Below are 13,575 nucleotides of genomic sequence, written 5' to 3' on the forward strand. Positions count from 1 at the left end.
GATAAACACTGGTGCCCCCCAAGGAACCTTACAGTCACCTTTCCTGTTCACCCTCTGCACCTCTGACTTCAGCCATAAATCTGGAGCGTGCCACCTCCAGATGTTCTCGGACGATTCCTCTATCCTCAGCTGCATCAGTGAGGACAGGGAGGAGGAGTACAGAGATGCGGTCGGGAGATTTGTTAGATGGTCTGAGGAGAACCAGCTCCAATTCAACACCGGCAAAACCAAGGAGCTGGTGGTGGACTTTTGAAGAAACAAGAGACCCCCAACCCCTATTATCATCCAGGGGGAGGAAATTGAGATGGTGGCCTCATACTAGTTCCTGGGAGAGCACCTGAACAACAAACCGGACTGGACTGACAACACTGAGGCCCTCTACAGGAAAGGACAGAGCACTGTTCTTCCTCAGGAGGCTCAGGTTCTTAGGTGTGTGTAGCAGGCTGCTGAGGGTGTTCTACCAGACTGTGGGAGCAGCACACTGTTCTTTGCCGTCGTCTGCTGGGGAGACAAACAAGCTGAGCAGGTTGGTGAAGAGGGCCGGCTCTGTCATTGGGCAAGAGCTGGACAGCCTGGAGACTGTGGTGGAGAGGAGGATGAGGGACAAACTGAAGTCCATCCTGGACGACCCCTCCCATCCTCTCTATGACGAGCTGTGGCAGATGGGAGCACCTTCAGCCACAGGCTCCTCCCACCCAGGTGCAAAACAGAGCAGTTCAGGCGCTCCTTTGTGCCAGCAGTCATCAGACTCTATAACAGTACCTGAGTGCCCCCCACCTATCACCCCCTATGTCTTGTGTGTATGTACATGTGTGCATGTATTATATGCTATATGTATATTATTATACCTATTTATAATTTGTATGTATGTATATATTCTAGATTTTATGCATACGGTATGTATATATCTTTTGTACTCTTCGACGTATATTATCTACTCTATACTGTACTATACTAATCTATACTGATGTATATTCTTACTTTATTCAGTGCATTCTCACTGCTGAAACACCCAAATTTCCCCTCTCCGGGGATTATTAAAGTTAATCTTATCTTACCTTATCTTTCGGCAAACACACATTTTTTGGAATTCTTTAAAGACACCTAAATGACTTTTGTTTTCATTCACCCAGAAGGCTAATCCCGTCGATGGTCCCTTATTGTAATGCATTCTTTTTACAGTATGTATAAACTCACAGCGTCCTCCAGCCTGTCTTCTCCACTGTGTAGTGCTGAAGGGATGGAAAGAAATGCAACACTATTGAAGTCTCACCACTGAGTGGTAGTGTTTCTCTTCCTGAGAAAGCCTGAGAGGACGGCTTCTTCTTCTTCTTCTTCACATCTGCAGGCTGACCCAAACGGCAAATGCTGATGTTAGTTGATCTCTTCCAGTGTGTGAATGTTTTCCTAAATCCTGGGATATTAGGGTACAAAGCCACAACATCTATATAACAAGAATTACTAGAAAAGGAAGGCTATACCAGAGCAAATAAACTGTTGCTTATAAATGATTGGAAACATCAGATCAAATCAAACTTTATTTGTATAGCGATGCGAAATATTAAGTGTGACATGCTTAAAGACACGCACGCATGCATGCCACAAATGTATGACCCATGACTCATGCCATAGATTGTGAGAAGGCATAGATTGGCTTCTAAGTTGTCAGACATTTTGAATTCAATGAAATGCAGTTATGAAATGCAGTTATGCCGCTGGAGAAGACTTTTCACTTCTCTGTCACTATTGAGCAACAGTGAAGGGCCAGCGACCTCTCTACCTTCATGTGCTGCTGTTTGGATAAGCCTGCTTCGGTAGACCCTGTATTCATGCCCTGATCTTGATAATGGCTATGTAAATGAAATTCTGCTTGGACAATTTCCTCCTCAAACAATCTATCAAAACAAGCGCCATGATTTCACCATTCACTTGCCAAATTATGTAAATGAATTTACATGAAAAGTTACAGCCTTGCAGAATCGATCCTCCGCCTGAAGGGCTGTAAAGCTATTGTGACCTATATGGCCTGTTTGGATATTGAATCACTGGACACCTCAGTACCACATACGCGTGCCTTGGAAGCGTTGACATCGTACCTAGACAAGCATGAAGAATGGCGGATTAGGCCCACGGCACTTAATACGATGATGTGCTGATGAATTACTCTGGCACATCATACGATGAGCCAGGGTAATTCACAACAATCACATTGTTTTCAGATTTTAAAGTCTTTTTGGTCTGCCTGTTAGTGGCCTGCAAATGTGTGAAGTGCTACATTTTGGGGTCATGAAGTATTGCTGTGGTGCGCTTGCATGGATGTGCCTGAGGTCACAACACATTCCTCATAAAGCATCAATATCTGACTGACTGACATGACTAGTGGCATACAGGCCATGGCTGACTGACATGACTGTCTGTGTGTGTGTGTGTGTGTGTGTGTGTGTGTGTGTGTGTGTGTGTGTGTGTGTGTGTGTGTGTGTGTGTGTGTGTGTATGTGTGTGTGTGTGTGTGTTCCCCTGTCGCCCCTTGCACGAGTGTGTGACAAATAAAGACTTCTTCTCATTCTTATATTTAAGAATAGGCTACTGCTTTCTTTGCAAATCACAGGGCAGCTGCCATTGAGAGGCTGGTGGGACTCCCTCTCTGTGGGTTAGGGTTAGGGTTAGGGTTAGGGTTAGGGTTAGGGTTAGGGTTAGGGTTAGGGTTAGGGTTAGGGTTAGGGTTAGGGTTAGGGTTAGGCTGGTGGGACTCCCTCTCTGTGCCCCGGCCTCTTACCTGGTGAGGCTGGTGGGACTCCCTCTCTGGCTCCTGCCTCTTACCTGGTGAGGCTGGTGGGACTCCCTCTCTGTGGGTTAGGGTTAGGGTTAGGCTGATGGGACTCCCTCTCTGTGGGTTAGGGTTAGGGTTAGGCTGATGGGACTCCCTCTCTGTGGGTTAGGGTTAGGGTTAGGCTGATGGGACCCCCTCTCTGTGGGTTAGGGTTAGGGTTAGGCTGATGGGACTCCCTCTCTGTGGGTTAGGGTTAGGGTGAGGCTGATGGGACTCCCTCTCTGTGGGTTAGGGTTATGGTTAGGCTGATGGGACCCCCTCTCTGTGGGTTAGGGTTAGGGTTAGGCTGATGGGACTCCCTCTCTGTGGGTTAGGGTTAGGGTTAGGCTGATGGGACTCCCTCTCTGTGGGTTAGGGTTATGGTTAGGCTGATGGGACTCCCTCTCTGTGGGTTAGGGTTAGGGTTAGGCTGATGGGACTCCCTCTCTGTGGGTTAGGGTTAGGCTGATGGGACTCCCTCTCTGTGGGTTAGGGTTAGGCTGATGGGACTCCCTCTCTGTGGGTTAGGGTTAGGGTTAGGGTTAGGCTGATGGGACCCCCTCTCTGTGGGTTAGGGTTAGGGTTAGGCTGATGAGACTCCCTCTCTGTGGGTTAGGGTTATGGTTAGGCTGATGGGACTCCCTCTCTGTGGGTTAGGGTTAGGGTTAGGGTGAGGCTGATGGGACTCCCTCTCTGTGGGTTAGGGTTAGGGTTAGGGTTAGGGTTAGGCTGATGGGACTCCCTCTCTGTGGGTTAGGGTTAGGGTTAGGCTGATGGGACTCCCTCTCTGTGGGTTAGGGTTAGGGTTAGGCTGATGGGACTCCCTCTCTGTGCCCTGGCCTCTTCCTGGTGAGGAGTAGGATCAGACCTGCCCCAGGAGAGCCATTGCATTGGAATTTGTTTCATTATATTTTCAAACAAATTAAAACATGAATCTGCTTTGGTATTTGCTTTTACCATCATTAGTTGGTGCCAACTCTGAAATCACCGCTTGCTCAAGAAGACGCCAAATATGCCGATAGTCACATACTGTAGATCGCTACTACTAATACGTTTCATTTTATATCTGTGCACTGGTGTGGTGTGATCCCTTAGATTATGTCTCCCATTAATTAAATGGATTGTTGTGGACTTTTATTTTGTGCAGAATTTGTTTGTTTTTTTGCTATTCTTTAGACCTACCCCAATCTCTGAAAAACAACTAATTAGGCCAGTCTGAATAGGGGAGTGAGAATGCTCACTATTATCTTCAGTCTGAATAGGGAAGTGAGAATGCTCACTATTATCTTCAGTCTGAATAGGGGAGTGAGAATGCTCACTATAATCTTCAGTCTGAATAGGGGAGTGAGAATGCTCACTATTATCTTCAGTCTGAATAGGGGAGTGAGAATGCTCACTATTATCTTCAGTCTGAATAGGGGAGTGAGAATGCTCACTATTATCTTCAGTCTGAATAGGGGAGTGAGAATGCTCACTATTATCTTCAGTCTGAATAGGGGAGTGAGAATGCTCACTATTATCTTCAGTCTGAATAGGGGAGTGAGAATGCTCACTATTATCTTCAGTCTGAATAGGGGAGTGAGAATGCTCTCCTGCATCCAGCAGTGAAGACTCTAGCCCACTCAGGGGCTGAATCGTGGGGTTTGTGGCATGGATAGTGATGTAGTGGCAATATTCCGCCACCTTGGGTCAGAGCCAGTTGGGGACAGTGTAGTGACCTCCGGGCAATCTGCATGCACCCATCAGTGAAGACCATGAGTCTCTAATCCTCTCACAAGCCAAGTTGGGGGTTTGTGGCGTCTGACAACCTGACATGTGACAACCTGACAACTGTTACCTGACCTCTGACAACCTGACATATGATATCTGACAACTGACAACTGATACCTGTCATCTGACAAGTGTTACCTGACAACGGATATCTGACAACTGACAACTGATACCTGACATTTGACGTGCGACTTTTCCAATATGCGTACTTGTCCGTACTTGCGTCCTTGTGAACTTGTGAAACGTCATCAGTCAGAGTCCAAGTACTGTTCCAATTCAAAAGTACGCAAGTCACAAGTCCGCATCAAATGCCAGGATGTGTTCTTGCTCCATTTTATCGAGGATGCATCGGAGCAGACTTAGCTCTGCAAGCTAAAGTCAAAGCCCTCCTGGGCTTCTTGTACCGCAATAAAGCTTCCTTCACCCACTCGGCCAAACACACACTCGTCAAGATGACCATCCTGCCTATCTTTGATTACGGCGATACCATCTACAGAATGGCATCTCAATGCGCCCTTAAGAAACTGGACACACTCCATCATTCTGCCATTCATTTCGCTACTGGCGCCCCCTTCACCACTCACCACTGCGACCTTTATAATCTGGTAGACTGGACATCTCTTCACACCAGACAGCTTCTTCACTGGCTTCAGCTCATCTATAAAGCCATGCTTGGTAAAACACCTCTTTACCTATCCTCTCTTCTGCACCTCTCCAGGTCTGACTACAGCCTAAGGTCCAGTGACTTCATCAGACTCACCATTCCCAAATCCCGCACCGTCTTTGGCCGCAACGCCTTCCGATTTGCTGCAGCATATGATTGGAACACCTCACAAAACACTCTCAAGCTCACCGTCCTCACATCACTCACTGCTTTTAAACAAAATCTACAACAGATCGTAGTCGACTCTTGCACTTGTTGATCTTCCATGCCCCCCTCCCTCAGTCCCTAACTCTCCCCCCACTCCCACCGCCCTACTACCCCCCCCCTCCCCTCTCTCTCTCTCTCTCTCTCTCTCTCTCTCTCTCTCGGTCTCACCTGTTATGATACTATTTATACTTAACCTCGTATTATCCTATTTCTATCATTATTTTTGTATATTAATGTATTTTATTATTGTTGATGTAAATGATTTTGAATGATTTTATATATAAGAATTTGTTCTTAATAGCTTGCCTGGGTAAATAAAGGTTAAATAAAAAAATAAAATACAAAGACTTGTGTGGACTTGAGACAGCCAGATATCCCAGAAATCATTTAGCATCAAGCGGCTGTGCTAACGGTTGTTAGGGCAACACCATTGTAAATGCCTATCTAAATAATCTATTTAAACTACAGTAGTAGAAACAGACATTATTTGGATACAATGGCCACATAATTGGTTTCAATTGTAATTATCCGCATGAAAAGCAATGAAAACGTAAAGATATTTACTTTAAAACAGTTTAAAACGGTTTTCAAAATCCTACCAATGGCGACTGCCGGTGTCCACACAAAACAGCTGAGAAGGTGACATCAACAAGGACGCTGCTGTTCCAACTGCTGAATGACTGAACTTCTCCTCCCGTCCTCGGGAGTTCATACTCTGATGAGAACTTCCCAAGTCCGGACTAGCAAGGACGCAAGTCCCAACTTGGGCGTACTTGGTATTGAAAAGGCCCTGTGTTTGGCTGGGCATATGTGCACTGGCGTAGGTTTGCATATGGACGGTGGGGACATGTCCCTACCAATATTTCAGAAGGCCAGAAATTTCAGAAATTGTCCCCTCCAATTTTTAAGCAACCTTGTTCGCATTATCTTTTGAGTGCAGTTATATTAGATAATTTAGATGGCCTTCCCATGATTCGGGAGGACAGAATTGTCCCTATCATTATTGACTTTGTTTGCATTATCTTCTATCTACATATTAGACCATTATTCCATCACAGAATTTTTTTTAACATTTAGGCATACTCAGGTTTGATTGGCTGAAATAGTTATTTTTCTAAAATATTCGCTGGATCTGAAGACCAACAGGCAACAGCCTTTACAGGCAGACATGGATTCAGTCATTTAGCAGGCTAGCCACGTGAAGACATTTGTAATTAGCTAACGTTGCATCCATCATGGCACCTCCCCCTCCATAAGAGACATCAGGAGCTTTTTCTCTTTCCAGACTATTGACATTAGTAGTAACGTTATGTTATCTAGTAAACTAACTAGGCAGTAGCCACATTGGAACTAACCAGCTAGTTCCAACGTTAGGCCGTGTTCACACTAGACTTCTTTTTTTTAACGGCCAGCACCTTTTATTTATTTTTACATGCAACCCTATAGAGAGCCTAAGAGGAAGCAGGAAGAGTCATCCCATGGGACCTAAATTCTGAAAAAATATGTACGGTAGTCAATGGCGATAAACAAATAATTTCTTGATCCCATTTGAATTGTGCCATGACCATCACATATGATGTTTGTGAATTTAAACATAATTTTGCAAGTCAAGAAAGTCGCAGTTTGTCGTAATTCTGTAAAGCAGTTATTCAAGAACAAGTTTAAAACTAGGGCTGCGAGCAGCAGTGAGCGGGCCCTCGCACCCCACACATGTCGGGGTGCGGCGCCGTTAAAGGCTGTGCTATTTCGGTGTCCAGTAGAAAAGAGCATTACAATAGTCAAGTCTGAAGATACCAATGCATGTATTCTCAACATGACTGATGATTTAAAGAAGCAGCTGAAGGCCCAACGAGGCGAGTGTAAGGACAGATCCCAGCAGGCTGAGGAGCTGAGATCAGGGCGGGCTGAGGAGGGAGACCATGATCAGATGAACGACCGTGAGAATCAATGCAGGAGAAACGAAGTGGTGATTAATGGACTGGGATCGGATAAAGTGGATGAAACCTGGGCTGAAACAGAGTCTAAAGTACAAGAACTGCTCAGAAGGGCTGAACTACTTCCTGCAATGAAGGAGGCACGAGCTAGAGCAGACTACGCAGCAATCAGCCATGACCGCCTCATTGTCAGAGAGCAGCGCCTTGGCAGAGAGAAGGCCCCAAATAAACTGAGCACACTTCATTGTGAGCAGACTTGACCATGTCTTTGGGTTTATCTAAGGATTGCACATCTGTAGTCTCATACATAAGGTTCAAGATCTCTCAAGACTAGTCAACAATGACAATATAAATATAGTTGCTATTTCAGAAACACATTTGGACATCTCGGTTAATAACTCTGAAATAGGCATAACTGGTTATAGCATCGTCAGGCGTGATAGAAATAGGCTTGGAGGAGGTGTTGCCATCTATGTACAAGACCATGATATCCCGCCCAAGACCAGAAATGACCTGATGAACCCAGTTATAGAGGTCATTTGACTTCAAATTAATTTATCTAATCTCAAACCTGTACTTGTTGGCTGTTGTTATAGATCTCCTAGCTCTAATGTACACTAATATGTGCTATGCTTCTGAAAGCTACAGACGCGGATAGAGAAATATATTTTCTGGGGGATCTAAATATCGACTGGCTTTCTGGGGCTTGTGCTTTGAAAGATAGATTAGTAACTGCAACAAATGTATGTAATTTAATTCAGATGCTGAAAATGCCTACCAGAGTGAGTTCTATCTCATCTGGTATCATACTGTATCTGCCACATGCATAGATCACATGTATATTAACACCAGTGGACTTTGTTCAAAGGCCATATCCATTCCAGTTGGTTTTAGTGACCACAATTTAGTAGCCATTGCTAGGAAAACTAGTACGAAAGTACGAAAAGCTGAGCCAAGGATTGTGTTAAAACAATCGTATAAATCCTTCTGTGAAGAAAACTGTATTAATGCTATAAAAAAGTCGACATTGGGACAGAGTATGTAATGAAAAAGATACAGATATATATATATAAGACACTTGGCTTGCTTTTGGAGATGTTACTGACTGTTGCGGACAAGCATGCACCAATAAAACAATTCACAGTGAGAAGTCCATCGGCGCGATGACATGAAATGTGCAGCATTAAAATCTGGTGATTTTATTCAATGGAAGAAATACCGTGAACTCAGAAACAAGGCCACAAAGATGAATAGACTGAAACAAAGATCTCATTACCAAAACAAGATTCATGAACTACAGCATGATGGGAAAAAAATATGGAATACCTCTAACAACATACTGGACAGGTCTAAAGCTAATAATCCCTCTTTTTTAGAGTTAGATGGCAAATTTATTTAGTATTTTGATTATTTTTTCATTGAAAAGGTTAATATAATAGGAATAACTTGAAGGATGAATTGTCTGTAGAACTAATTGAAGAACTGATCATGAAAAGCAAAGATTGTAAGCTTGACTTCAAACCAGTACAACTAGAAGAGATAGGAAAAACGTTTAATCTCAGTAAAAAATGATAAACAGTCTTGACTGGATAACATTGATGGTAAATTAATAAGACTTATAGCCGACTACATCGCTGAGCCAGTATGTCACATTTTTAACATTAGCTTAAAGGAGAAGTCCACCCTAGAACAACATTAGGCCCAACAACTAGACACCCACAAAACAAGAAAGAAAAATGTGGTTTCCTTGACTATAGTTGCTCCGTGTAAACAAAGCATGTTCATGAGGTCTGCACTTCAGAGGACTACAACAACAACAACAATGTTTAGGAGGACGGGGACTCGAGTGCACAATGCCCTCTAGCTCTAGCCTACCCTTTGAAGTTAGTTCAACAAAACGGAAAACATGCAATCACACACACTTATAGAATAGATCCGATGACAAAAGACTGCCTTGGTAATAGCCTTGATATGAGACTGTATTGTCAGATAAGATGCATCAAGTCAAAAAGCATCAATAATCAAGTTAAATCAAAACCTCATCATTGATTCATCTGGTTAAGGCAGTTTCAGTAGAATGATGGGACCAGAAGGCAGATTGAAATGTGTCAAAAGATTATTCTTGGATATGTAGGCAGTAAGTTGATCAGCAACAGCCCTTTCAAGTAATTTCAACATAAAATGAAGATTGGAAATTGGTCTATAATTGTTCAGAATTTGTGGATCCATGTTTGGTTTTATAAGCAGTGGCTTAATAATAGCAGCTTTTAAAGCTATTATTAAAGACTATTTAAAACAGGATACAGTTCCTTTAAAACGTTTGACCTTATAGGGTCTACAGTATAATACAGGTTGTGGGGTTTGAAAGCAGTTACCAAGCTGGTACACTCACACACACACTGACATACACCAGTCCTGGGCTCAGATCCCCTTCCCCTCACCCTAACCCGGGTCCGTATCCTTTTCCTACCCCCCACCCTACCCCAACCCCTGCCTCTATCGGGGCCCAGGCACGCACACACACACACACACACACACATTAGTGTTTGCCACACCTCTCCCATGATGCTCTTAGCCTTTCTTGCTCTGAAAATGTAGTTTGACGTAATGTATTGCTCTATATATGGCTCCGTGTGCTACTAACCCTGTTCTGCCTCCCCTCTCCCTAGTGCCTCTCTCTCTCCCTCCTATCTTCTAACCAGGTCCAGTGGATGCCCCGCTGTCGCCAATGGACCACCCTGAGTCCGATGGATGCCCCTGTATCTGCTGCAGATGTCGTAGCAAATTAGTTAACACACACACACACACAGACATACAACAGTCCACTTCCGGCCTTAGGCCTGGGTCCAGTACCCCCTTCCCCTCACCCTACCCCGGGTCCGTATCCTCTTCCTACCCCAACCCTACCCCTGACCCCTGCCTCTACCTGGACCCAGGCACACTCACACACACACTGACATACACCAGTCCTGGGCTCAGATCCCCTTCCCCTCACCCTAACCCGGGTCCGTATCCTTTTCCTACCCCCCACCCTACCCAAACCCCTGCCTCTATCTGGGCCCAGGCACATTTATGCACACACAGACATACACCAATGTTTGCCATGTCTCTCCTATGATGTTATTAGCCTCTCTTACTCTGAAAATGTAATTTAATGTTATTTATTGCTCTATAAATGTTCTTAGCCGGTAGACAAACATACTCCAGGAGCTTGCTCGATCGCCTCGTTGAGAGGGGTCAGGGAAGAATTTTTACAGCTCACTTATCTGGCCCTCGGGTGATTACTGTTTTTTTGCTTCCCTCTGGAATATGTAGGGGTGGGATGTCTGCCCACCTCCCTTGTTCTCTGTAAAGCGCATTGTGTTGCCTCTGGGTATGAAATGCGCTATATAAATAAAGCTTTGATTGATTGATTGATTGGTAAAGGCCTCAGAGGATATTATGTAAAACTGTGAAAGAGTGCCAAGTCACAGTGCAAGTGTCACTGTGTCACTCATCAATGTAGCTTCCACCCTCACTTTGCCCACACTGGGTTCAAACTCAGGTCCTCTGACTGGCCAACGCACATGGTAACCTTACATAAACACTACTTTAGCCAGCTATGCCACCGAAAGGCGTAGCAATTCGATGGTGTGAGTGGGCGGTATTTATACTGAGGAGTGAGTTTAACCAATTCACCTCGGCTACACTCATCATATACTGTATATAGCGTTGCAAACAGTTTTGACTAGCTACGCCAATGAAAAGCTAGCTCTTCATCAGTGTGGATGGACGGTATTTATACTGGGGGAGTGAGTTTAACCAACAACTCATTACCTACTCAAGGACATTACATTACATTTACATTACAGTAATTTAGCAGACGCTTTTATCCAAAGCGACAAACAATAATTGCATTTAACGTAGGAAGAGCCAATGTACTACTACTTGCCAGAACTCACAAGTGCATCTTCTTTCTAAAACAAGTGAATAAGAGCATAATCTAGTGCTGAAGGCAAAGTGCAAGAATCACAATCTAAAGTACAGTGCAATATAATATAATACAATAAGTGCTTAGGTGGGAGGATTGTTGTAGTACTTCTTGAAGAGATGAGTTTTGAGCCTGCGACGAAAGATGGGCAGCGACTCTGCTGACATCAGTGGGCAGTTCATTCCACCACTGCGGGGCCAGGACAGAGAAGAGCCGTGACCGTGTCGATCGACCGCAGGAGCCTCGGAGTGACGGGGCAACCAGTCGCCCTGAGGTAGCAGAGCGTAGCGGTCGGGAGGGGGTGTAGGGTTTGACCATGGCCTGGAGGTAGGAGGGGGCTGTTCCTTTCATTGCCCTGTAGGTTAGCGCCAGAGTTTTAAACTTGATGCGAGCCGCTACAGGGAGCCAGTGTAGGGAACGGAGGAGGGAAGTTGTGTGGGAGAATTTGGGGTGGTTGAACACCAGGCGAGCAGCAGCTTTCTGGACAAGTTCCAGAGGTTTAATGGCTGACGCCGGTGCCCCAGCGAGGAGGGAGTTGCAGTAGTCCAGGCAGGAGATGACCAGGGCCTGGATGAGTACCTGCGCCGTTTCATTAGTGAGGAAAGGGCGAATCCTCCTGATGTTGTAGAGCATGAATCTGCAGGAACGTGTGACGGATGTGACATGTGAGGAAAATGACAGTTGGTCATCCAGGGTCACACCCAGATTCCTCGCAGTCCGAGTCGGGGTCACCACTGTGTCTTCAATGGTGATGGCCAGGTCCCGGTGCGGACAGCCCTTCCCCGGGAGGAACAGCAGCTCAGTCTTGTCCAGATTGAGCTTGAGGTGATGTGTCGTCATCCACTCCGAGATGTCAGCCAAGCACCCAGCTATGCGTGTCTCCACTTTTGTATCAGAAGGGGGAAATGACAGAACCAGTTGGGTGTCATCGGCATAGCAGTGATAGGAGAAGCCATGCGAGCGAATGACAGAGCCCAGAGATGTAGTGTAGAGGGAAAACAGGAGAGGACCCAGGACAGACCCTTGTGGAACCCCCGTAGTCAGACTACGTGGTTCCGACGTCGACCCTCTCCATGTCACCTGGTAGGAGCGGCCCGTCAGGTAGGATGCAAACAGGGAGTGTGCAGAGCCATCGATGCCTTTCTCTTCGAGGGTGGAGAGGAGGATCTGGTGGTCTACCGTATCAAATGCTGCTGACAGGTCTAGGAGTATCAGGACAGAGGAGAGAGAGTTCGCTCTTGCGGCATGGAGTGACTACTGCAAGGAGGGCGGTCTCTGCCGAGTGGCCAGCCTTGAACCCGGATTGGTGGGGATCTAGGAGGTTGTTCTGGTGGAGGTACGAAGACAGTTGGTTAAAGATAGCACGTTCAAGTGTTACTGTCAAGCATTCACAAGGACTCTGGTTCACTCGGTTACACTCACCCCTATAAACTCGCTCCACATCCACAGGGCATCCGGGCCACGGCACCTGTGTAACCCATGCGTTTCTGCTTGCCCTTGCTTGTCGTGTGGGTGCTTTGCTACTTTTGGGGTGGAATTCAGGACAGACAGTGTTTTAACCAGCTACGCCGGCGCGAGTGGACCACATAATGGCCGTTGGCCGTAGCGCCAGAGACCGGAGTTCGAATCCCGCTAAGGATGTTCCTCCATCCCATTCTTAACAATAATAGTATTATTATTATTATTATTTTTTTATATATATATATATATATATATATATATAATATAATATGACCCTTATTACCCTACGTTTGACAAGCTCTCCTGCTGGTGAGGCAGACACACTGAAAGTTATATAGGGACATCCCTCTTGGTGCAACTGTTAGCACGTCCGCCTCAGAAGCGGGAGTTTGTGGGTTTGATTCCCACCCTGGGCAAACTCTTTACATGGGTTACATTGTTGCCGTGACCTGGATGCCCAGTGGTGTGAAGTGAGCTTAGTGGGCTGAGTGTAACTAAGTGATGAGGTGTCCTCGTGAGTCCCAGGTAGTGGTAGTGAGTGGCTGGTTAAACTCACTCCTCAAAGGAGCGCAAACAGTCCCGACAAGAGGGACGTGCCTATTGGCGCAACTGTTAGCAATTCCACCTCGGAAGCAGGAATTTGTGGGTTCGATTCCTGTCCTGGGCAAGCCCTTAACATGGGTCTACCGTTACATTGGTGCCGTGACCCGTATGTCCAGTGGTGTGGAGTGAGTTTAGAGGGTGGAGTCTAACCGAGTGAA

The sequence above is a fragment of the Borostomias antarcticus genome, assembly GCF_949987555.1.
Source record: "Borostomias antarcticus genome assembly, chromosome: 4".
NCBI classification, from domain to species: Eukaryota; Metazoa; Chordata; class Actinopteri; order Stomiiformes; family Stomiidae; genus Borostomias; species Borostomias antarcticus.